This window comes from Oryctolagus cuniculus, chromosome Y (genome assembly GCF_051225735.1).
Source record: "Oryctolagus cuniculus isolate XC-2025 breed Fujian yellow rabbit chromosome Y, ASM5122573v1, whole genome shotgun sequence".
NCBI classification, from domain to species: Eukaryota; Metazoa; Chordata; class Mammalia; order Lagomorpha; family Leporidae; genus Oryctolagus; species Oryctolagus cuniculus.
Genome location: NC_142889.1, coordinates 16243078 through 16264892, shown reverse-complemented (window position 1 = coordinate 16264892; position 21815 = coordinate 16243078). Strand labels below are relative to the sequence as shown.

The 21815-nt window shown below is 51.1% G+C and overlaps 1 pseudogene; it reads right to left on the bottom strand.

Annotated features, from left to right (window-relative positions):
- Positions 1-1426: 1426 nt before the first annotated feature.
- The window catches only part of LOC149119286 (uncharacterized), a 212042-nt pseudogene continuing 191653 nt past the window's right edge, over positions 1427-21815 (bottom strand).

Genomic DNA, 21815 nt, shown 5'->3' with positions numbered 1-21815 from the left:
TTTGAATATCTGTTCTTTGTGGATGATTGAATTAAATGATGGCCTTCATAAATATGTATGTATATATGAACTCTGGGATAATTTATATTTTACACCTAAATAAACTTTATAGATCTCTGTTTCATTTGTATGTTTTTAAATTCAGCAACAGATCAAAGTTCTATGAAGTCACATATGATTGGAAATGGAAAATACTATTTAAAGTTGAAAATGCTACTATAGTGTCATTTTCATGAACTGTTGAAAAAGTTTCAAGATTTGTAAATATTTTGAGCACCAACTTTAAATTTGAGAGTAGTTTACATAAGCACTTTCTGTGAGGTTAGTTTTGAAATTTCTTTCACATTTTGATGATTTTTTTTTCTTTTTTTAATTTTTTTTTATTTTTTTGACAGGCAGAGTGGACAGTGAGAGAGAGAGACAGAGAGAAAGGTCTTCCTTTGCCGTTGGTTCACCCTCCAATGGCCGCCAAGGCCGGCGCACTGTGGCCAGCGCACTGCACTGATCCGATGGCAGGAGCCAGGAGCCAGGTGCTTTTCCTGGTCTCCCATGGGGTGCAGGGCCCAAGCACCTGGGCCATCCTCCACTGCACTCCCTGGCCACAGCAGAGAGCTGGCCTGGAAGAGGGGCAACCGGGACAGAATCCGGCGCCCTGACCGGGACTAGAACCTGGTGTGCCGGTGCCGCTAGGCGGAGGATTAGCCTAGTGAGCCGCGGCACTGGCCACGTTTTGATGAATTTTAAAAACAGGATACAAATGTCTCAGAGTTTTCTTCCAAGGACACAAAGGTATTTAATGCTCAAAATGTGAAATCCATTGGATCCAAGTTCTAACCTCAAAATATCATTTCAGTTCTAAGTGCTGCCAAATTTTTCAGTTCCATCATAAATCAAGACACTGTGAATCACTAATAAGAATAGAAATTGCTTTATACACATTTTTCCAACAAAATTTCAGGTATATATATTTTAGCAAAAAATTGAAGAAAAATCTGTTAAATTATATCTGAGTGGTCAAAATTAGCAGAGATAAAAATTAGATATGGAAGTATGCCTTAACTAAGACACAGATCAATTCCAGTTATTGAGTTGGTGACATTTTTACAAATTTAAGTACCAGTTGTGTTCCAGTCAATAGCTTGGGAATAAAACAAGGATATAAGCATAAGTCAGCTTGCTCAAATCCAAATCAATTAGGTCAAGGCATAAGAAGAAAATTCAGAAGAAAAATTTAAGGAAACAATCTTTCTTTTATTGTGTGCTCCAATGTGGTAGAAGAGTAATGAATTTGTAACAAACCATTTTTATGTAATTGAAATTTCTAAATGTTGGTGTCACAATTAAATTAAAAAATATAGTATTAACATAAACATCCTTTTTTGTGCATTCTAACCCTAGGTTTATTCAACACAATTATTTCGCTATACACAACAAAGAACAAACACAACAGTTATCTAAAATGTTGTAAAGTTACAAAACTCAAAACAAGAATTTGATAGTACTGACTGTACAATAAAAGCCAACAAGAGCAATACCAAGGTAACCAGCAAGCCCACCATGAGTGGCAGGTGCCAATGGGGGGTTTCCATGATGACCCTGCAGAGCGGGCTCTCAGCTCACTCAACATCAATGAGTGATGGGAACTGGAGAGGGGTGTGAGGAGTATGTGGAGAGACAGAGCCATTCATGGCCACCCCTCTGGGTCAACAGCAGCTGGTTGTAGGACAGCAGTGCCCAGCAAGGGTGTGAGAAGGCTACAGCCTGGCCCAGACCACCTGTGGAAGGGTCACTGCACTGCCAGACAGAGCTTCGTTGTACCAGAAGCCTCACTTGTCCCTGCTGAAGGGACTCTTGGGAACCAGGAATGGGTGAGCTTTATGGCTCTGAAACTGGAGGGCATCTTCCCAGGCACAACCCCACACCCTCAAGTCTCTGCAGCCAGAACTCGACCTGCAGAGAAAATGACTCCACTGTGGACACTGAAGCCTGCCTGCATGAGGAATTCCCTTTCCTACTGATTCTTTTCCAGCCAGAAAAGCAACAGAACTGAGGTGGCTGGGATATAAGTTACAGGGGAACAAGTTTCGGTGGGAAGAGTTGGAGCTGGAGGGGCTCCTGTGGTGGTGGCAGCCAGGAGAGCGAGATTGCCAGTGCACGGGAGACCTGACCTCAGGGAGGAGATCTTCTCATCCATGGGGGGTGACCTGCGCCACATAGGAGGTGGCAGAAGCATTCTCCTGGGAGGACTGAATCCCCAAGGGGGTGGCCTGGGCCAGAAGGCCAGCACAGCAGTAGCAGTGATTTCCTGGCCATCAATTTGTGCTTCATCCATGTGCTTCAGTGCCTTCTTGGCCTCCTCAAACCCCACACAGGCATAGCCTTTAGACAGATGGGTGCATCCTGTCGACAGGCATGTCAATCATTTTACTCTTCCCATAGTGGAAAATATCTCCATGATGTGGTCCTTGGTCACGTTCCTGGTGAACCTCCAAATGTGCACTTTGGTGGGTTTAGGAGATGTGCTCCATCTTTTCCTCTCCATTTTAGGTGGTTTGGATTTGGAGCACAGGCACCGTTTGTTGTCCTGCCTGTGACAGGAGGCATTCGGGGAGCCAGAGGAGCTACTGGAGCTGGAGCTGTGGAGCAACTGGACACCAAAGAGGAGCTGAGCAGCTGGACACTGAGGAGGAGCTGGAGCTGGAGCAGCTGGAGACTGAGGAGAAGCTGAAGCTGTGGAGCAGCTGGGGGCTGAGGAAGAGCTGGAGCTGAAGTGGCTGGATGCTTAGGAGGAGCTGCAGCTTGAGTGGCTGGATGCTGAGGAGCTAGAGCTGGAACAGCTGGACACTGAGGAGGAGCTGGAGCTGCTGAGTGGCTGGGGGCCAAGGAGCTGGAGCTGGAGCGGCTGGATGCTGAGGAGAAGATGGAGATGCTATGTGCCTGGACACTGAGGAGGAGTTGGAGCTGGGGAGCAGCTGGGGGCTGAGGAGGAGCTAGAGCTGGAGTGACTGGACTCCAAGGAGTTGGAGCTGTGGAGCAGCTGGATGCCAAGGAAGAGCTGGAGCTGAGGAGCTGCTAGACACCAAGGAGGAGCTGGAGCTCTGGAGGGGCTGGACACCGAGGAGGAGCTGAAGATACTGAGTGGCTAGGAGCCAAGGAGGAGCTGGAACTGTGGAGCAGCTTGGGGCCGAGGAGGAGCTGCAGCTGGAGTGGCTGGACACCAAAGAAGAGGTGTAGCTGCTGAGCGGATGGGAGCCGAGGAGGAGCTGGAGCTTCAGAGCGGCTGGATACTGAGGAGGAAATGGAGATGGAGCGGCTGGGGGCCAAGGAGGAGCTGGAGCTGTGGAGCAGCTGGGGGCTGAGGAGCCTGACCTGTGGAGTGGCAGAATGCCAAGAAAGAGATGGAGCTTGAGCAGCTGGATGCCGAGGAGGAGCTGGATTTGCAATGGCTGGATGCTGAGGAGGAGCTGGAGCTGGAGCAGCTGAGGGCCAAGGAGGAACTGGAGCTGGAGTGGCTGGGGGCCAATGAGGAGCTGGAGATGAGCGGCTGGACTCTGAGGAGGAGCTGGAGCTGCTGAGCAGCCAAGAGCCAAGGAGGAGCTGGAGCTGGAGCAGCTAGTTGCTGAAGAGGAGCTGGAGCTGGAATAGCTGGACACTGAGGAGGAGCTGGATCTGCGGAACGGCTGGACGCTGAGGAGGTGCTAGAAATGGAGTGGCTAGGGCCAAGTGGGAGCTAGAGCTGCAGAGCAACTGGTTCCAAAGAGGAGATAGAGCTGGAACAGCTTGACACCGAGGAGGTGCTGAAGCTGGAGAGGCTGGGGGCCGAGGATGAGCTGCAGCTGCCGAGCGACTGGTGCCAAGGAGGTGCTACAGCTGGACCAGCTGGACTATGAGGAGGAGCTAGAGCTGCTGAGCATCCAGGATCTGAGGAGGAGCTGGAACTGCAGATTGGCTGGATGCCGAGGAGGAGCTGGAGCTGTGGAGTTGTTGGGGGCTGAGGAAGAGATGGAGATGCAGAGCAGCTGGACACTGAGGAGGAGCTGGGGCTGGAGCAGCTGAATGTGGAGGTGGAGCTGGACCTGGAGTGGCTAGAGGTCATGGAGGAGCTAGAGCTGAAGCAGCTGGATGCCGAAGAGGAGCTGGAGCTGCCGAGTGGCCAGGAGATGAGGGAGAGCTGGAGATGCAGAGCAGCAGGATGCTGAGGAGCAGCTGGAACTGGAATGGCTGGATAATGAGGGGCTGGAGCTGGAGGGGCTGAGGGCTGAGAAGGAGCTAGAGCTGGAGCAGCTGGATGCCAAGGAGGAGCTGTGGCTGCCGAGTGACTGGTGGCCAAGGAGGAGCTAGAGCTGGAGTGGCTGGACACTGAAGAGCTGGAGCTGTTGAGTGGCTGGGAGCCAAGGAGGAGTTGGAGCTGGAGCAGCTGGACGCCGAGTAGGAGCTGGAGCTGGAGCACCTGGATGCCAAGGAAGAGATGGAGCTGCTGAGCAGCTGGAGGCCAAGGAGGAGCCAGAGCTGGAGCAGCCGGGAGCCGAGGAGGAGCTGGAGCTGTGAGTATCTGGATGCCAAGGAGCAGGTGGAGCTGAGGATCAACTGGTGGCCAAGGAGGAGCTAGAGTTGGAGTGACTGGACACTGAGGAGGAGCTGGAGCTGCCGAGCAGCTGGGAGCCAAGGAGGAGCTCGAGTTAGAGTGGCTGGATGCCAAGGAGGAGCTGCAGCTGTAGCAGCTGGATGCCAAGGAGAAGCTGGAGCTGCAGAACAGCCGGGAGCCGAGGAAGAGATGGAGCAGCAGAGCAGTGGGTGCTGAGGATTAGCTGGAGCTGCAGAGCACCAGGGGCTGAGGAGGAGCTACAGCCACAGAGCAGCTGGACACTGAGGAGGAGCTGGAGCTGCAGCAGCTGGATGCTGAGGTGGAACTGGAGCTGGAGCAACTGGAGGTCATGGAGGAGCTAGAGCTGAAGCGGCTGGACGCCAAGGAGGAGCTGGAGCTGGAGTGGCCGGTAGCTAAGGAGGAGTGGAGGTGTGGAGCAGCTGGATGCCAAGGTGGAGCTGGAATTGCCAAGCAGCTGGAGGCTGAGGAGGAGCTGGAGCTGCAGAGTGGCCACGGGTTGAAGAGAGCAGGAGTTGTGGAGTGGATGGACGCCAAGGAGGAGCTGGAACTGGGGAGCAACTGGTGCCGAGGAGGAACTAGAGCTGGAGTGGCTGGACACTGAGGAGGAGCTGGACTTGCCAAGTGGCTGGGAGCCAAAAAGGAACTGGAGTTGGAATGGCTGGAAGCCAAGGAGGAGCTGGGGCTGGAGCGGCTGGGAGCCTAGGAGGAGCTGGAGCTGCCAAGCAGCCGGGAGCCAAGGAGGAGCTGGAGCTGGAGCGGCTGGACTTCAAGGAGGAGCTGGGGCTGCCAAGTGGCTGGATGCTGAGAAGGAGCTGAGCTGGAGTGGCTGGATGCTGAGGAAGAGCTGGATCTGCAGAGCAGCTGGACACCGAGGAGTAGTTGGAACTGGAGTGGCTGGACACTGAGGAGGAGCTGGGGCTGTAGCAGCTGGGGATTGAGGAGGAGCTAGAACTGGAGCAACTGGATTCCAAGGAGGAGCTGGGCCTGGAGCACCTGGGGGCCGAACAAGAGCTGGAGATGCTGAGCGACTGGAGGCCAAGGAGGAGCTGGAGCTGGAGCGGCTGGATGCTGAGGAGGAGCTGGAGCTGTGGAGCAACTGGAAGCCAAGCAGAGTTGAAACTGGAGCAGCTGGATGTTCAGGAGGAGTTGGAGCTGGAGTGGCTGAATGGCGAGGAGGAGCTGGAGTTGCCAAGCTGCCAGGAGCCAAGGAGGAGTTGCAGCTGGAGTGGCTGGATGCCTAGGAGAAGCTGGAGATTCCAAGCGGCTGGACTTCAAGGAGGAGCTGGGGCTGCCAAGTGGCTGGATGCTGAGGATGAGCTGAGCTGCAGTGGCTGGATGCCGAGGAGGAGCTGGATCTGTGGAGCAGCTGACACTGAGGAGAAGCTGGAAGTGGAGTGGCTGGACACTAAGGAGGAGCTGGAGCTGTAGCAGCTGGGTGTTGAGGAGGAGCTAGAACTCGAGCAGCTGGGGGTTGAAGAGGAACTGGAGCTGCAGAGCAGCTGGACGCTGAGGAGGAGCTGGAGCTGGAGTGCCTGGACACCGAGGTGGAGCTTCAGCTGAAGCAGCTGGACGTCGAGGAGGAGCTGGGGCTGCCGAGTGGCTGGACACTGAGGTGGAGCTGGAGCTGAGGAGTGGCCAGGGGCTGGGGAGGAGCTGGAGCTGCAGAGCAGCTGGACACCAAGGAGGAGCTGGAGCTGGAGTGGCTGGACACCGACGATGAGCTAGAGCTAGAGCGGCTGGACGCTTAGGAGGTGCTGGAGATGCCAAGCTGCTGGGAGCCAAGAAGATGCTGGAGCTGCAGAAGGGGTGGATGTCGAGGAGGACCTGGAGCTGCCGAGTGGCTGGATGCTGAGGAGGAGCTGAAGCTGGAGGGGTTGGATGCCGAGGAGGAGCTGCAGATGCCGAGCAGCCAGGAGCTGAGGAGGAACTGGAGCTGCTGGGTGCCTGGATGCTGAAGAGGTGCTGTAGCTGCAGAGCAGCTTGGCACAAAGGATGAGCTGGAGCTGGAGCAGTTGGACGCCAAGGAGGAGCTGGAGCTGGAGCAGCTGGACGCCGAGTAGGTGCTGGAGATGCTGAGCGACTGGGAGCTGAGGAGGTGCTGGAACCATGGGGCAGATGGACGCCAAAGAGGAGCTGGGGCTGCTGAGCGGCTGGACGCCCAGGAGGAGCTGGAGGTGGAGCGGCTGGACGCCGAGTAGGTGCTGGAACTGTGGAGCAGTGGGGGCTGAAGTGCAGCTGGAGCTACAGAGTGGTCAGGGGCTGAGGAAGAGCTCGAGCAGCAGAACAGCAGGGCACTGAGGAGGAGCTGGAGCTGGGGCAGCTGGACTCATGAGGAGCTGGAGCTGCCGAGTGTCCAGGATGTGAGGAGGAGCTGGATCTGCGGAGCAGCTGGATGCTGAGGAGGAGCTGGAGCTGGAGTGGCTGGACACCAAGGAGGAGCTGGAGCTGCCGAGCTGTAGGGAGCCAAGGAGGAGCTGGAGTTGGAGCAGCTGGACACTGAGGAGGAGCTGGAGCTGCTGAGCTTCTGGGAGGCAAGGAGGAGCTGGAGCTTGAGAGGCTGGATGCTGAGGAGGAGCTGGAGCTGCAGAGCACCTGGACACCGAAAAGGAGCTGGAGCTAAGGAGCGGCCATGAACTGAGGAGGAGCTGGAGCTGCCAAGTGGATGGGAGCCAAGGAGGAGCTGGAGCTGCATAGTGGCTTGAAGCCGATTAGGAGCTGGAGATGGAGTGGATGGACGTCAAGGAGGAGCTGGAGCTGCCAGGCACCTGGATGCTGAGGAGGTCCTGGAGCTGCAGAGCAGCTGGACACCAAAGATGAGCTGGAGCTGGAGTGGCTGGATGCCGAGTAGGTGCTGGAGATGCCGAGCAACTGGGAGCCGAGGAGGTGCTGGAGCCGCAGGGCAGCTGAAGTTGAAGACAAGCTGGAGCTGCTGAGTGGCTGGATGCTGAGGTGGAACTGGAGCTGGAGTGGCTGGAGGTCTAGGAGGAGGTAGAGCTGAAGGGGCTGGATGCCAAGGAGGAGCTGGAGCTGCCAAGCATCCAGGATCTGAGGAGGAGCTAGAGCTGGAGAAGCTGGACACCTAGAGTAGCTGGAGCTGCCGAGCAGCGGAGCTGCAGAGTGGACGGGAGCCGAGGAGGAGCTGGAGCTGCATAGTGGCTTTACGCTGATTAGAAGCTGGAGCTGGAGCAGCTGGACACCAAGGTGGAGCGGGAGCTGCAGAGAGGCCAGGGGCTGAGGAAGAGCTGGAGCAGCAGAGCGGCTGGACCCTGAGGAAGAGCTGGAGCTGGAGTGTCTGAGGGCCGAGGAGGACCTGGAGCTGGAGCGGCTGGACTCTGAGGAGGAACTGGAGCTTGAGTGGTTGGACACCGAGGAGGAGCTGGAGCTGCAGAGAAGCTGGGGGTTGAGGAAGAGCTGGAGAGGTGGAGCAGCTGGCACTGAGGAGGAGCTGGAGGTGGAGTGGCTGTATGCTGAGGTGCAGCTAGAGCTGGAGCAGGTGGAGGTTGAGGAGCTAGAGCTGAAGTGGCTGGATTCCAAGGAGGAGCTGCAGCTGGAGTGGCTGGACTCTGAGGAGGAGCTGGAGCTGCCGAGCATCCAGGATCTGAGGAGTAGCTGGAGCTTCAGAGTGGCTGGATGCCAAGGAGGAGCTGGAGGTGGAGTGGCTGGATGCCAAGGAGGAGCTGGAGGTGGAGTGGCTGGATGCCAAGGAGGAGCTGGAGCTGCATAGCAGCAGGGTCTGAGGAGGAGTTGGAGCCACAGAGAAGCTGGTCACCAAGGAGGAGCTGGAGCTGCCAAGTGCCTTGAAGCCAAGGAGGAGTTGGGGGTGTGAAGTAGCTTGGGCCAAGGAGGAGTTAGAGCTGGAGCAGCTGGACACAGGAGGAACTGCAGCTGGAGCAGCTGGATTCTGAGGAGGAGCTAGAGCTGGAGAATCTGGACATCAAGGAGGAGCTGGAGCTGCTGAGTGGCCGGGAGCCAAGGAGCTAGAGCTGCAGAGTGGCTGGACACCAAGGACGAGCTGGAGCTAGAGCTGCTGGACACTGAGGAGGAGCTACAGCTGGAGCAGCTGGACACTGAGGAGGAGCTGGAGCTGCCGAGCAGCCCTGGAACCAAAGAGGAGCTGGAGCTGCCTAGTGGATGGGAGCTGAGGAGGAGCTGGAGCTGCATAGTGGCTTTACGCCGATTAGAAGCTGGAGCTGGAGCAGCTGGACGCCAAGGAGGAGCTGGAACTGGAGTGGCTGGATGCTGATAAAGAGCTTGAGCTGGAGCGGTTGGTCACTGAGGAGGAGCTGGAGCTGCCAAGCAGCAGGGATCTGAAGAGGAGTTGGAGCTTCATAGCAGCAGGGGCTGCGGAGGAGCTGGAGCTACAGAGCAGCTGGACACAGGAGGAGCTGGAGCTGGAGTGGCTGGATGCCTAGGAGAAGCTGGAAGTGCCAAGCAGATGGGGGCTGAGGAGGAGCTGGAGCTGTGGAGCACCTGGATGCCAAGCAGGAGCTGAAACTTGTGCGGCTGGACATTGAGGAGGAGCTGGAGCTGGAGCGGCTGGGGGCTGAGGAAGAGCTGGAGATACCGAGTGACTGGGGCCAAGGAGGAGCTAGACTAAAGCAGCAGGGGGCCTAGGAGGAGATAGAGCTGGAGAGGCTGAACATCAAGGAGGAGCTGGAACTGAATAGCAACCAGGGGCTTAGGAGGAACTGGAGCTGTGGAGCAGCTGGATGCTGAGGAGGAGCTGGAGCTGGAGTGCCTAGACACTGAGGTGGAGCTACAGCAGGAGCAGTTGGACACCGAGGAGGACCTGGGGCTGCTGAGTGACTGAACACTGAGGAGGACCTGGAGCTGGAGTGCCTGGAAACCAAGGACAAGCTGGAGATGCTGAATGCTGGGGAGGAGCTGGAGCTGTGGAGCGGTGGGGACTGAGGTAGAGCTGGAGCTGCAGAGTGGCCGGGGGCTGAGGAAGAGCTGGAGCTGTGGAGCATCAGGACACCAAGGAGGAGCTGGAGCGGGAGTGGGTGGGGGCCGAGGAGGAGCTAGAGCTGGAGCAGCTGGACAATGAGGAGCTAGAGCTGGAGCCACTGGACTCCGAGAAGGAGCTGGAGCTGGAGCGGCTGGATGCCGAGGATGAGCTGGAGCTGCAGAGTGGTGGGGGCTGAGGAGGAGCTGGAGCTGTGTAGCAGTGGGGGCTGAGGAGGAGCTGGAGCTGGAGAAACTGGACACTAGGAGGAGCTGGAGCTGGAGCAGTTGGATGCCAAGGAGGAGCTGGAGATGTTGAGTGGCCGGGAGCTGAGGAGGAACTGGAGCTGTGGAGCGGCTGGACATCGAGGAGGTGCTGGGGCTGCTGAGTGGCTGGACGTTGAGGAGGAGCTGGAGCTGTGGAGTGGCAGGGGCTGAGGTGGAGCTGCGGAGCAGCCAGCAACTGAGGGCCTAGAGGGGCTGGAGCTGCCGAGAGACGGGGCAAAGAAGAAGCTAGAGCTGGAACAGCTGGACACCAGGGAGGAGCTGAAGCTTCCAAGAAGCTGGACACCAAGGAGGAGCTGGAGCTGCTGCACTGCCCAGAGCTGAGGAGGAGCTGGAGTTTCCAAGCAACTGGACAACGAGGAAGAGCTGGAGCTGGAGTGGCTGGATGTTGAAGAGGAGCTGGAGCTGTGGAGCAGCTGAACACCAAACAGGAGCTGGAACTGGAGTAGCTGGACGCTGAGGAGAAGCTGGAGCTGTAGTGCCTAGATACCAAGGAGGAGCTGGAGCTGGAGAGAGAGGCTGGGGGCCTAGGAGGAGCTGGAGCTGCCGAGCAACTGGATGCTGAGGAGGAGCTGGAACAGGGAAGGAGTGGCTGGATGCTGTGGAGGAGCTACAGCTTTGGAGTGGCTGAGGGCTGAAGTGGAGCTGGAGCTGCAGAGCAGCCAGAGGCTGAGGAAGAGCTGAAGCAGCTGAGCAGCTAGATGCTGAGGAGGAGCTGGAGCTGGAGCATCTGAGGGCTGAGGAGGAGCTGGAGCTGCAGAGCAGCCAGGGGCTGAGGAGCTGGAACTTCTGAGCAGCTGGATGCCAAGAATCTGGAGCCATGGAGTGCCTGGACACTAAGGAGGAACTGGAGCTGCCGAGTGGCTGGATGCCAAGGAGGAGCTGGAGCGGGCTGGATGCTGAGGAGGAGCTGGAGCTGCTGCAGCTGGATGCTGAGGAGGAGCTGGAGCTGGAGCTCCTTGGGGTTGAGGAGGAGCTGGAGCTGGTGCAGCTGGGAGCTGAGGAGGATCTGGAGCTCCTGAGCGGCCGGGAACTGAGGAGGAGCTGGAGCTGCTGAGCAGCCGGGAGCCGAGGAGAAGCTGGAGCTGCAGCGTGGGTGGATGCTGGTTAACAGCTTGAGCTGGAAGGGCTGGATGAGGAGATGCTGGAGCTCCAGAGCAGCTGGACACCAAGGATGAACTGGTGCTGGAGCAGCTGGATGCCTAGGATGTGCCCGAGATGCCTTGTGGCCAGGAGCCTGGGAGGTGCTGGAGCTGCTGGCTGGACGTCGAGGAGGAGCTGGGGCTGCCGAGTGGCTGGACACCGAGGAGGGGCTGGAGCTGGAGCAGCTGGATGCCAAGGAGGAGCGGCTGGGGGCTGAGGAGTAGCTGAATCTGGAACAGCTTGATGCTGAGAAGAAGCTGGATCTGGAGCTCCTGGGGGCTGAGGAGGAGCTGGAGCTGGTGTGACTGGGAGCCAAGGTGGAGCTGGAGCTGTATAGTGGCTTGAAGCCAATTAGGAGCTGGAGATGGAGTGGCTGGACACCAAGGAGGAGCTGGAGCTGCCGGGCGCCTGGATGCTGAGGAGGTGCTGGAGCTGCAGAGCAGCTGGACACCAAGGATGAACTGGTGCTGGAGCAGCTGGATGCCTAGGATGTGCCCGAGATGCCTTGTGGCCAGGAGCCTGGGAGGTGCCGGAGCTGCAGAGTGGCTGGACGTTGAGGAGGAGCTGGGGCTGCCGAGTGGCTGGACACTGAGGAGGGGTTGGAGCTGGAGCAGCTGGATGCCAAGGAGGAGCGGCTGGGAGCTGAGGAGTAGCTGAATCTGAAACAACTTGATGCTGAGAAGAAGCTGGATCTGCAGCTCCTGGGGGGTGAGGAGGAGCTGGAGCTGGTGTGACTGGGAGCCAAGGTGGAGCTGGAGCTGCGGAGTGGCTGGACGCCGAGAAGCTGGAGCTGGTCAGCTGGATGCCAAGGAGGAGCTGGGGGTATGGAGCGACCAGGGGCTGAGGAGTAGCTGGAGCTGCAGAGCATCTGGACTACTAGGACGAACTAGAGCTGGAGCCGCTGGACACTGAGGAGGAGCTGGAGCTGGAGCAGCTGGGAGCCGACGAGGTGCTGGAGTTTCCAAGTGACTGGGGGCCAAGGAGGAGCTAGAGTTGGAGCTGCTGGACACCAAGGAGGAGCTGGTGCTGCCTAGCTGCCAGGATGCGGGGCGGAGCTGGAGCTGCAGAGTGGCTGGATGCTGAGCAAGAGCTGGAGCTTGAGCAGCTGGACACTGAGGAGGAGCTGGAGCTGCAGAGCAGCTGGACACTGAGGAGGAGATGGAGCTGCAGAGCAGCTGGATGCCAAGGTGAAGCTGGAGCCACTAAGCAGCTGGATGCTGAGGAGGAACTGGAGCTGCGGAGCAGCTGGACATCAAGGAGGAGCTGGAGCTTTATTGGCTGGAAGCTGAGGAGGAGCTGGAGCTGGAGCTGCTGGATGCCGAGGAGGAGCTGGAACTGCAGAGCAGCTGGAGGCTGAGAAGAGCTGGAGCTATGGAATGGCTGGATGCCAAGAGAAGCTGGAGCTGTTCAGTTGGATGCCAAGGAGGAGCTGGGGGTATGGAGCAACCAGGGGCTGAGGAGGAGCTGGAGCTACAGAGCAGCTGGACTCCTAGGACGAGCTACAGCTGGAGCCACTGGACACTGAGGAGGAGCTGGAGCTGGAGTGGCTGGGAGCCGAATAGGAGCTGGAGCTTCCAAGTGACAGGGGCCAAGGAGGAGCTAGAGCTGCCAAGCTGCCAGGATGTGGAGGGGAGCTGGAGCTGCAGAGCAGCTGGACACTGAGGAGGAGCTGGAGCTGTCGTGTGGCTGTATGCCGAGGAGGAGATGGAGCTGGAGTGGCTGGGAGCCAAGGAGGAGCTGGAATTGGAGTGGCTGGACACTGAGGAAGAGCTGGAGCTGTAGTGGTTGGACACTGAGGAAGAGCTGGAGCTGTGGAGCACCTGGACATCAAGGAGGTGCTGGGGTTGCTAAGTGGCTGGACGCTGAGGATTAGCTGGAGCTGGAGAGGCTGGATGCCGAGGAGGAACTAGAGCTGTGGAGTGGCGGGGGCTGAGGTGGAGCTGGAAATGAAGAGCAGCCAGTGGCTGAGGAATGGCTGGAGCAGCGGAGTGGCTGGATGCAGAGGAGGAGCTGGAACTGGAGTGGCTGTGGGCCTAGAGGGGCTGGAGCTGCTGAGTGACTGGTGGCAAAGGAGGAGCAAGAGCTGAAGCAGCTGGACACCGGGGAGGAGCTGGAGATGCAGAGAAGCTGGACACCAAGGACGAGCTGGAGCTGGAATGGCTGGACACCAAGGACGAGCTGGAGCTGGAGTGGCTGGACACCAAGGATGAGCTGGAGCTGCCACGCTGCCAGGACCTGAGGAGGAGCTGGAGTTTTGGAGCAATGGGACAATGAGGAGGAGCTGAACCTGGAGCAGCTAGATGCTAAGGAAGAGCTGAATCTGGAGCAGCTAGATGCCGAGGAGGATCTGGAGCTATGGAGCAGCTGGACACTGAACAGCAGTTGGAACTGGAGTAGCTGGATTCTGAGGAGGAGCTGAAGCTGGAATGCCTGGACACCGAGGAGGAGCTGGAGCTGGAGAGGCTGAACACCAGGGAGGAGCTGGAGCTGTGGAGTGGCTGGATATTGAGGAGGAGCTGGAGATGGAGCATCTGGATGCCAAGGAGGAGCTGGAGCTGTGGTGCAGCTGGATGCCAAACAGGAGCTGGAATTGGAATAGCTGGATGCTGAGGAGAAGCTGGATCTGGAGTGCCTGGACCCGAGGAGGTGCTGGAGCTGTGGAGTGGCTGGACACCGAGGAGGAGCTGGAAATGGAGCAGCTGGATGCCAAGAAGGAACTGGAGCTGTGGAGCAGCGGGGGCTGAGGTGGAGCTGGAGCTGCGGAGTGGCCGGGGGCTGAGGAAGAGCTCGAGCTGTGGAGCAGCTGGATGCTGAGGAAGAGCTGGAGCTGGAGCGTCTGAGGGCTGAGGAGGGCCTGGAGCTGGAGCGGCTGGATGCCAAGCAGGAGCTGGAGCTATGGAGCAGCTGGACACCAAGGAGGAGCTGGAACTGGATTGGCTGGATGCTGATGAGGAGCTGGAGCTGGAGCGGCTGGTCACTGAGGAGGAGCTGGAGCTGCCAAGTGGCTGGTCACTGAGGAGGAGCTGGAGCTGTGGAGTCCCTGCTATTCATGTGGGAGACCACATGAAGTTCCTTCCTCCTGGCTTTGTCTTGGCCCAGCCTTGGATGTTGTGGCCATCTGGGGAGTCAATAGTGGATGGAAGGCATCCCTCTGTGTCTCCCTCTCTCTCTGTAACTCTGGCTTTCAAATAAATGAATGAATCATAAAATAATTTTCCAAATGAATCACTTCTGATGGTTTGTAATATACAAAGATATAATTTGTGTCATCAATAATATAAACTTTAAAGACTTAATATTAATTATTATAAATGAATTCTACAAAGAATTAAAATTTTTGTATGCATATACATTTAATGTAGTATCAATTTAACATGAGTCATTGTAACTTTAGAACAATATGCGTGATCCCCATAATAACCACAGAGCCATTTTTATATATAAAAGGAAATGAGAAAGTAATCAGGATGAGTCACTACAAAAAAATCAGTTAAACACAAAGGAAGCCAATGATGTAGGAAACATTAAAAAAGAAAATATAAGACCTAAAGACAACACAGAATATGGCAAAACTATGTACTTTGTTGCCAAAATTAATTCATCAGTCCAGGAATAAAATTTCCCGATGAGAAATATATTTTAAAATTTTACTTAAGGTATATATTTCATATACACAGATTTAGTAACATGGTTATACTTCCCACCTCATCATTCCTATGGCCCATGCTCCCACATCTCATCCTCCTTTCTCCCCTATTTTCACTCTTAATTTTTACAAAGATCTATTTTCAGTTTACTTTATACTAATTATATTAACCCTACACTAAGAAAGCAGTTCAACAAATAGTATGAATAAGAAAACACTGTTCCTCAACAGAAAAGACAAGGGCAATAAACAATCATTGAATCTCAAAATGTCAATTTCACTCCAACATATTAAATTTCAAGTAATTTATTAGTTACCACAGATCAGGGAAAAATTATTTATGCATATACACTTAAGTCAGAATCAACTTGACATGAATCATTACAACTTTAGAACAACATTTATAATCCCCATAGATAAAATAATACTATAATCCCACAAAGACATTTTATGTATAAAAAAGGAATGAGAAGGTGTTCAGAATGTGTCAAAATCTGAACATAAAGGAAGCCAACAAAGGCCGGTGCCACAGCTCACTTGGCTAATCCTCTGCCTGTGGCACCAGCACCCCGGGTTCTAGTCCCATTTGGGGTGTCTGATTCTGTCCTGGTTGCTCCTCTTACAGTCCAGCTCTCTGCTGTGGCCTGGGAAGGCAGTGGATGGCCCAAGTCCTTGGGCCCTGCACCCACATGGGAGACCAGGAGGAAGCACCTGGATCCTGGCTTTGGATAGGTGCAGTGCACCAGCTGTGACAGCCATTTGGGGGGTGAACCAATGGAAGGAGACCTTTCTCTCTGTCTCTCTTTCTCTCACTGTCTAATTCTGCCTGTCAAAAAAAGAAAGGAAGCCAACAAAAGTAGGGGTCACTGAAAAAGAAAATATAAGACCTAGAGACAACATGGAACATCATGGCAAAACTAAGTAATCTAGTCCATATTTAATATTTCCCAATGAGAACATAGAATATGGATAATATTTCCCAATGAAAATCAGAGATAGCTTGAATGGATAAAAACAAACAGAAGTTAAACTATATAGTGCCTATAAGAGATTCAAATCAGATATAAACAGATTCTTATTTTGAAACTGAAAGGGGCCGGTGCCGCGGCTCACTAGGCTAATCCTCCACCTTGCTGTGCTGGCACACCGGGTTCTAGTCCCTGTTGGGGCGCCAGATTCTGTCCCATTTGCCCATCTTCCAGGCCAGCTCTCTGCTGTGGCCAGGGAGTGCAGTGGAGGATGGCCCAGGTGCTTGGGCCCTGCACCCCATGGGAGATCAGGAAAAGCACCTGGCTCCTGGCTCCTGCCATCGGATCAGCGTGGTGCACCAGCCGCGGCGGCCATTGGAGGGTGAACCAATGGCAAAGGAAGACCTTTCTCTCTGTCTCTCTCTCTCACTGTCCACTCTGCCTGTCAAAAAAAAAAAAAAAAAAAGAAAGAAAGAAACTGAAAGGATGGACAAGTTTTTTCATGAAAATGGCAATCAAAAGAGAGAAGAGGCTGTATTGTTATAAATAAGTAGAATTAGACAAACATACTACAAGACACAAAGAAAGATAAAACATGACAAAATAGTGACTCCTTAAATAGCTATAACTATTATAAGGCACATTCACAAATATTTCCATGCCTAAAAGTTTCTAAAAGCACGGTCTATCAACAGTATGTTATGGGGGATGCAAGATGATGGAATAGTAGCAGGTAGGTCTGCTCTAGGTTCTATGAAATTTGTGAAAAAAAAAAGTTGCAGGGACAACTGCAGTTGGAGGTGATGTGAAAGTAGTGGAAATGGTCTTGACCTGAGTGGAAGATACAGGCATGCAGCATGGAGCACACAGCATGAACACAACAAAGAACCCAGCAGCCCACACTGGCTAGCAAGTTGAGGTAAGACTGCACTGGCCCGTTCCACTGTTGATATGGCTGGAGGGCAGCCTAGTAGACAACACCATGCTCGAGTCTGGCCCAGAACCCTCAGGAGAGATAGAATACTGCTTAAATGGGGAGTGGGGTAAGTGGTGCATCTCTGTCTCCATTTCTTCCTCCTCCACACCAATGCCCTGTGGCTAACTGTGAAAAGGTTGTGCCATTTCAGACATAAACAGTACCAGCTGCTCCATCTCTTCTGTGCACACACAGAAGCTAGAAGGAACTGTCAGCAGGGGCAAATAGAGCAGTTTGAGAGCACTGCTGGGGTCTGCCCCCATACAGACACTGGGACAGCAACCTTCCACTCTGCTTACCCTGCAATGGGTGTGGAATGGGAGCCAGCACCACAGAAGGAAAGTGCCACCCATGGGAACTCTTGTACCTGCCCAGTATAATTGTGAAGAGTAGGGCTGTGGCTGGTGGGTAATGTGAACTCTTGTGATATATGGATTTTTACCATGGGGAAAATTAGCATTCAGCACTGACTCTGAGTTTCATAAAACCAACACAGAAAAATGAATAGTCTTTGTATACACAGACAAGGTAATGGTTGAGAAAGATCAGTTCCATTCACAATAGTTCCAAAATAATCAAATATCTTGGAGTAAATTTAACCAAGGATGTCAAAGATATCTAAGGTGAAAATTACAAAATGCCAAAGAAATAGAAAAAGACATAATAAATTGAAAAATTATCCATGTTCATGGATTGAAAGAATCAATATAATCAAAATGCCCATATTAGTAAAAGGAATTTGAAGATTCAATGTATTTCTAATGAAAATATTAAAGACATTCTTCACCTGTCCAGAACAAAATGATGCTAAAATTCATATGGAAACAAAAGAGACCCCGAATATCTAAAACAATCTTATGTAATAAGAACAAAGGCAGAGGCATCACAATACCTGATTTCAAGACATACTACAAGGAAGTTATAATCAAAACAGCCTGGTACTGGCTGAAAAATAGACTGGTAGACCAATGAAACAGAATAGAAATTCCAGGAGTGAATCCATGCATACAACCAATTTATCTTTGTTCAAGAAGCTAAAATCTACCACTGGAGAACTGAGTCTCTTTAACAAATGGCTCTGGGGAAACTAGATCTCCATGTGCAGAAGTATGAGATTAGACTCCTACTCACACTTCACACAAAAATCCACTCAAAGTGTATCAAAGACAAAAATCTATGACCTGATACCATGAATAGCATGGCATAGGAAAAGAGTTCTTGGAAAAGACTCCAGAAGCACAGGCAATCAAATCCAAATAAGACAAATGGGATTACATAGAGATGAGAATCTTCTTCACTGTAAAAGAACCAGTCAGCATAAGTAAGAGGTAATGGACAGAATGGAAAAAATTATTTGCAAACTACAAAACTGATACAGGGTTAACATCCAGAATCTATAAAGAGTTCAAGAAACTCAACAACAACAGTGACAATAACAACAAACTAAGTTAAGAAATGGAAAAAGTAGTTGAACAGGCATTTTTCAAGAAAGTAAATTCAAGTGGTCAACAGACACTTAGAAAATGTTCAGGGTCACTAACTATTAGGGAAATGCAAATCAAAACCACAATGAGGTTTTGCCTCACTCCAGTTAGAACAGTCCACGTACAGAAATCAACAAATGCTGAAGAGCATGTAGGTAAAATAGTACCCTGGTACTCTGTTGGTGGAAATGTAAACTGGTGCAACCACCGTGGAAGACAGAGATCTCAGAGATCTGAATATAGACCTACCATACAGTGTAGCCATCACACCATCACGATCCTGGGAATTTACACAAAACAAAAGAAAACAGTAGATGAGTTACCTGAACCTCCATGTTTATTACAACACAATTGACAATAGCTAAGACAGAATCAATGCTGATGCCCATCAACTGATGACTGGCTAAAGAAATTTTGTTATATTTACACTATGCAATACTACTCAGCTGAGAAAAAGATGAAATCCTGTCTTTTGTAACGAGATGGTCACAACTGAAAGCCATTATACTGAGTGAGATAAGACAATACTGAGATGATAGATACCATATGTGTTCCTGGATCTGGGATAACTAACATAGTATCTAAAATATAATGTAATGGAGTGAAATAGATATCTTGAGATTTTAAAAAGTTATAAAAATTTTAAAGCTAATTATAATTAATGAGAAAATTAATAAGAGATAGACATGAATGAATAATGAAACCCCAGAATGGAGATAAAGCTGAGGATGAATGCATTCATGGATGAATTTAAAAAAAAATACAAAATAATTAATAACAATTCTTTCCAAACAGAAAATTAAGGAAGGAAAGATTTCTAATTTATTTTAAGAAGAAAACAATACCCTAATAAGAATGGCAGGCAAAGCTGCTAGCAAAAGAGGGAGCCCAAGCTGGTGTTGTGGCTCAATAGGCTAATCCTCTGCCTGCGGCACTGGCACCCCAGGTTGTAGTCCTGGTCGGGGTGCCAGATTCTGCCCCAGTTTCTCCTCTTCCAGTTCAGCTCTCCTCTGTGGCCTGGGAGTGCAGTGGAGGATGGCCCAACTCCTTGGGCCCTGCACCTGCATGGGAGACCAGGAGAAGCACCTGGCTCCTGGCTTCAGATCAGCATTGTGTACCAGCCGCAGTGTGCTGGCTGCAGCAGCCATTGGGGGGTGAACCAACAGAAAAGGAAGACCTTTCTCTTTGTCTCTCTCTCTCTCATTATACATTCTGCCTGTCAAAAAAAAAAAGAAAAAGAAAAAGAAAAAGAGGGATCCCAAAAATTCATACCTATTATGCATCTTGATACAATAAATCTGTACAAAACAATTCCAAAATAATTGCAACTGCTTGTTTAAAAGATTTTACACAATAGATTTATTCTTAGAAAGCAAGGTTAGTTCAACTTATGAAAATGAATCATTGTCATAATGCCACATTATCAGAATGAAGGGGAAAATATGACCATTTAAACTGATACAGAAAAAAAGTCACAACACCTTTTCATGATAAAGAGACTCAAAAAATTAGTACTAGAAAACTATCTCAACATAATAAATAATGAAAGAAAACTTTCACCATTTGTAATCTACATAGCCCTAGGAGACTTAATGAGACTAATTAGGCAAGAATGAAAACACATTCAAACTGAGAAGGAAGATATCTTTATGTATATATGCATGAGCACATATATTTTTATAGAGAAGCATTCATGTTTATTAATCTGAATTATAACACAGATAACTTGAAATTCTTCAATAATCATCCAATTACTATACAAGCTGAAAGTTAGAAGTGATTAACATGTGCATTGGAGTGTGCAGAGTGCTTTGGAGCCTATGTGGATCGTATAGGCAGACCTGGGCATAGTAGTGGTGATATCCTCATGGGCTGTGAAGAGACACATCACCTGGCAGGATGGATGTTGTTCTGGGTGGAGGAGTGTGGTGGCATGGAAGAAATCTGAATCTTCATGGGCAGTCTTCAAAGTTAGATGTGTGAGACCAATCCCCTGGACTTGCTCTCCAAGTAGGGCCATATCTGGGAGATTGTGCTCAAGGATCTGCATGCCTTGAGACCCTCTTAATGGGCTGCAGGGACCCATCAGATACTGAGGATACAATTTATGGAAGGGATGATTAAGATTATGGTCCATGTCACCATCAGGTGGAGTTTCTCTGCTTACCAACATTGGGCTGGTTGGCCCCATAGTGGGAGGAATGGTCAGTCTCTAAGATCTGATATCTGAATTGTTGATTTAGGAATTCTTCCACCATGAAATTAATTGGACCTAAAGGATCAAACTCAAGAAAAGGAGGTGCATGGGCTGGAATTTTGGTTTAGTATGCTAAGTCTCTACCTGCGGTGTTGGCATCACATATGGGTTCCGGTTTGAGGCCTGCCTGACCCATTTCCAATCCAGCTCTTTGCTAATGGCCTGGGAAACCAGTGTAAGATGGCCCAAGTACCATCTGCACCCATGTTGGAGACCTAGAATAAAGTCCATGCTCCTGGATTATGATTGGCCCAGCTCTGGTTGTTGCAGGCATTTCAAGAGTGAACAAGTAGATAGAAAACAATTCTCTCTGCCTCTCTCACTCTCTGTAATTCTGACTCTCAAATAAATAAATAAATCTTAAAAAAGAAGAGGAGGTGTCCATATAAAGATGTGCACATGGATGGAATGGGGATGATTAAGTGTCTTAGAAAATATGGTATATATCCTTGGTAAACCAGATGACACCAAATTCTGTTCTGATGTGGGTCTAACTTCCTGCATCAGATTTTATACTGACAGAAGCATCAGCAGGGACTACTCACTGTCTGGGTTTGGATTCCATACCAATATAGACATAATCTACAGTAGCTCTCTTCCTTAAAGCCCTACCGAGATAAGATGCTTTCCTTTTTTTTTTTCTTTTGATTTTGGATAAATCACCAGCTTTATGCTTATAATGTACATTCTAGATTGATGATTTAGTGGTGTAGGTATTCTTAAGGAAATAAAAATGAACTACATAATTTCTACAAGGGCTATATTAGTAGCTTAAACTTGTAGAAATTGTACTTTTTGTTCAGAAAATAAGTTGTATGTTTTTCAATCAAAATTATGGAGAGAAAAACTGAGCTATATCTTTTGTAGTTTGCTCTGCTATAGAGATAAATATTATTGTGACATAGTGGGTTCTGTCTTTGCCCCAATTTTTTTCTTACTTACATAAATTTTCCAAGGCGTTTCTTACAACTACTCACTGTATTTATTTTGGCTATTTCCATATACTTCACAATTGTATTTCTCACTATTGTGTTATACATTCCTTAATATATATTTTAAATATCTCTAATCATTCTGTCATATAAAGTTTCTTCAACACATGTAAGAATGCAAGTTGTGAATGGACAAGGCCATCTAAAATTGCTTTATGCAGAATTTCTCTTGACAAAAATTGTTTATAAAAGTACAAGTTGGAGGGGATTCAAAGATGGTTGAATAGGGAAGAGAGGTGCTGATTCTGACAAGAGGAAGTACTAGAAAAAATAGAAAGTAAATTCTCAGGGGAGAGTTGGAGAGAAGCTTGCAGGGAAATTCTACAGAAAGAATAGGAATGCTGTGGAGAAGCACGGAGAGTGCAGATACACAGCAGCAAGTGTCACACTACACGTGAATCCCACAATCCTCAAGGAGACAAAAGGTTCTAATATCAAGATGAGGGCACACTGTGGCAGCCTGTACCACTGGTGATATGGCATGAGGGAGAACCTCTCAGACTACACTGAGTTT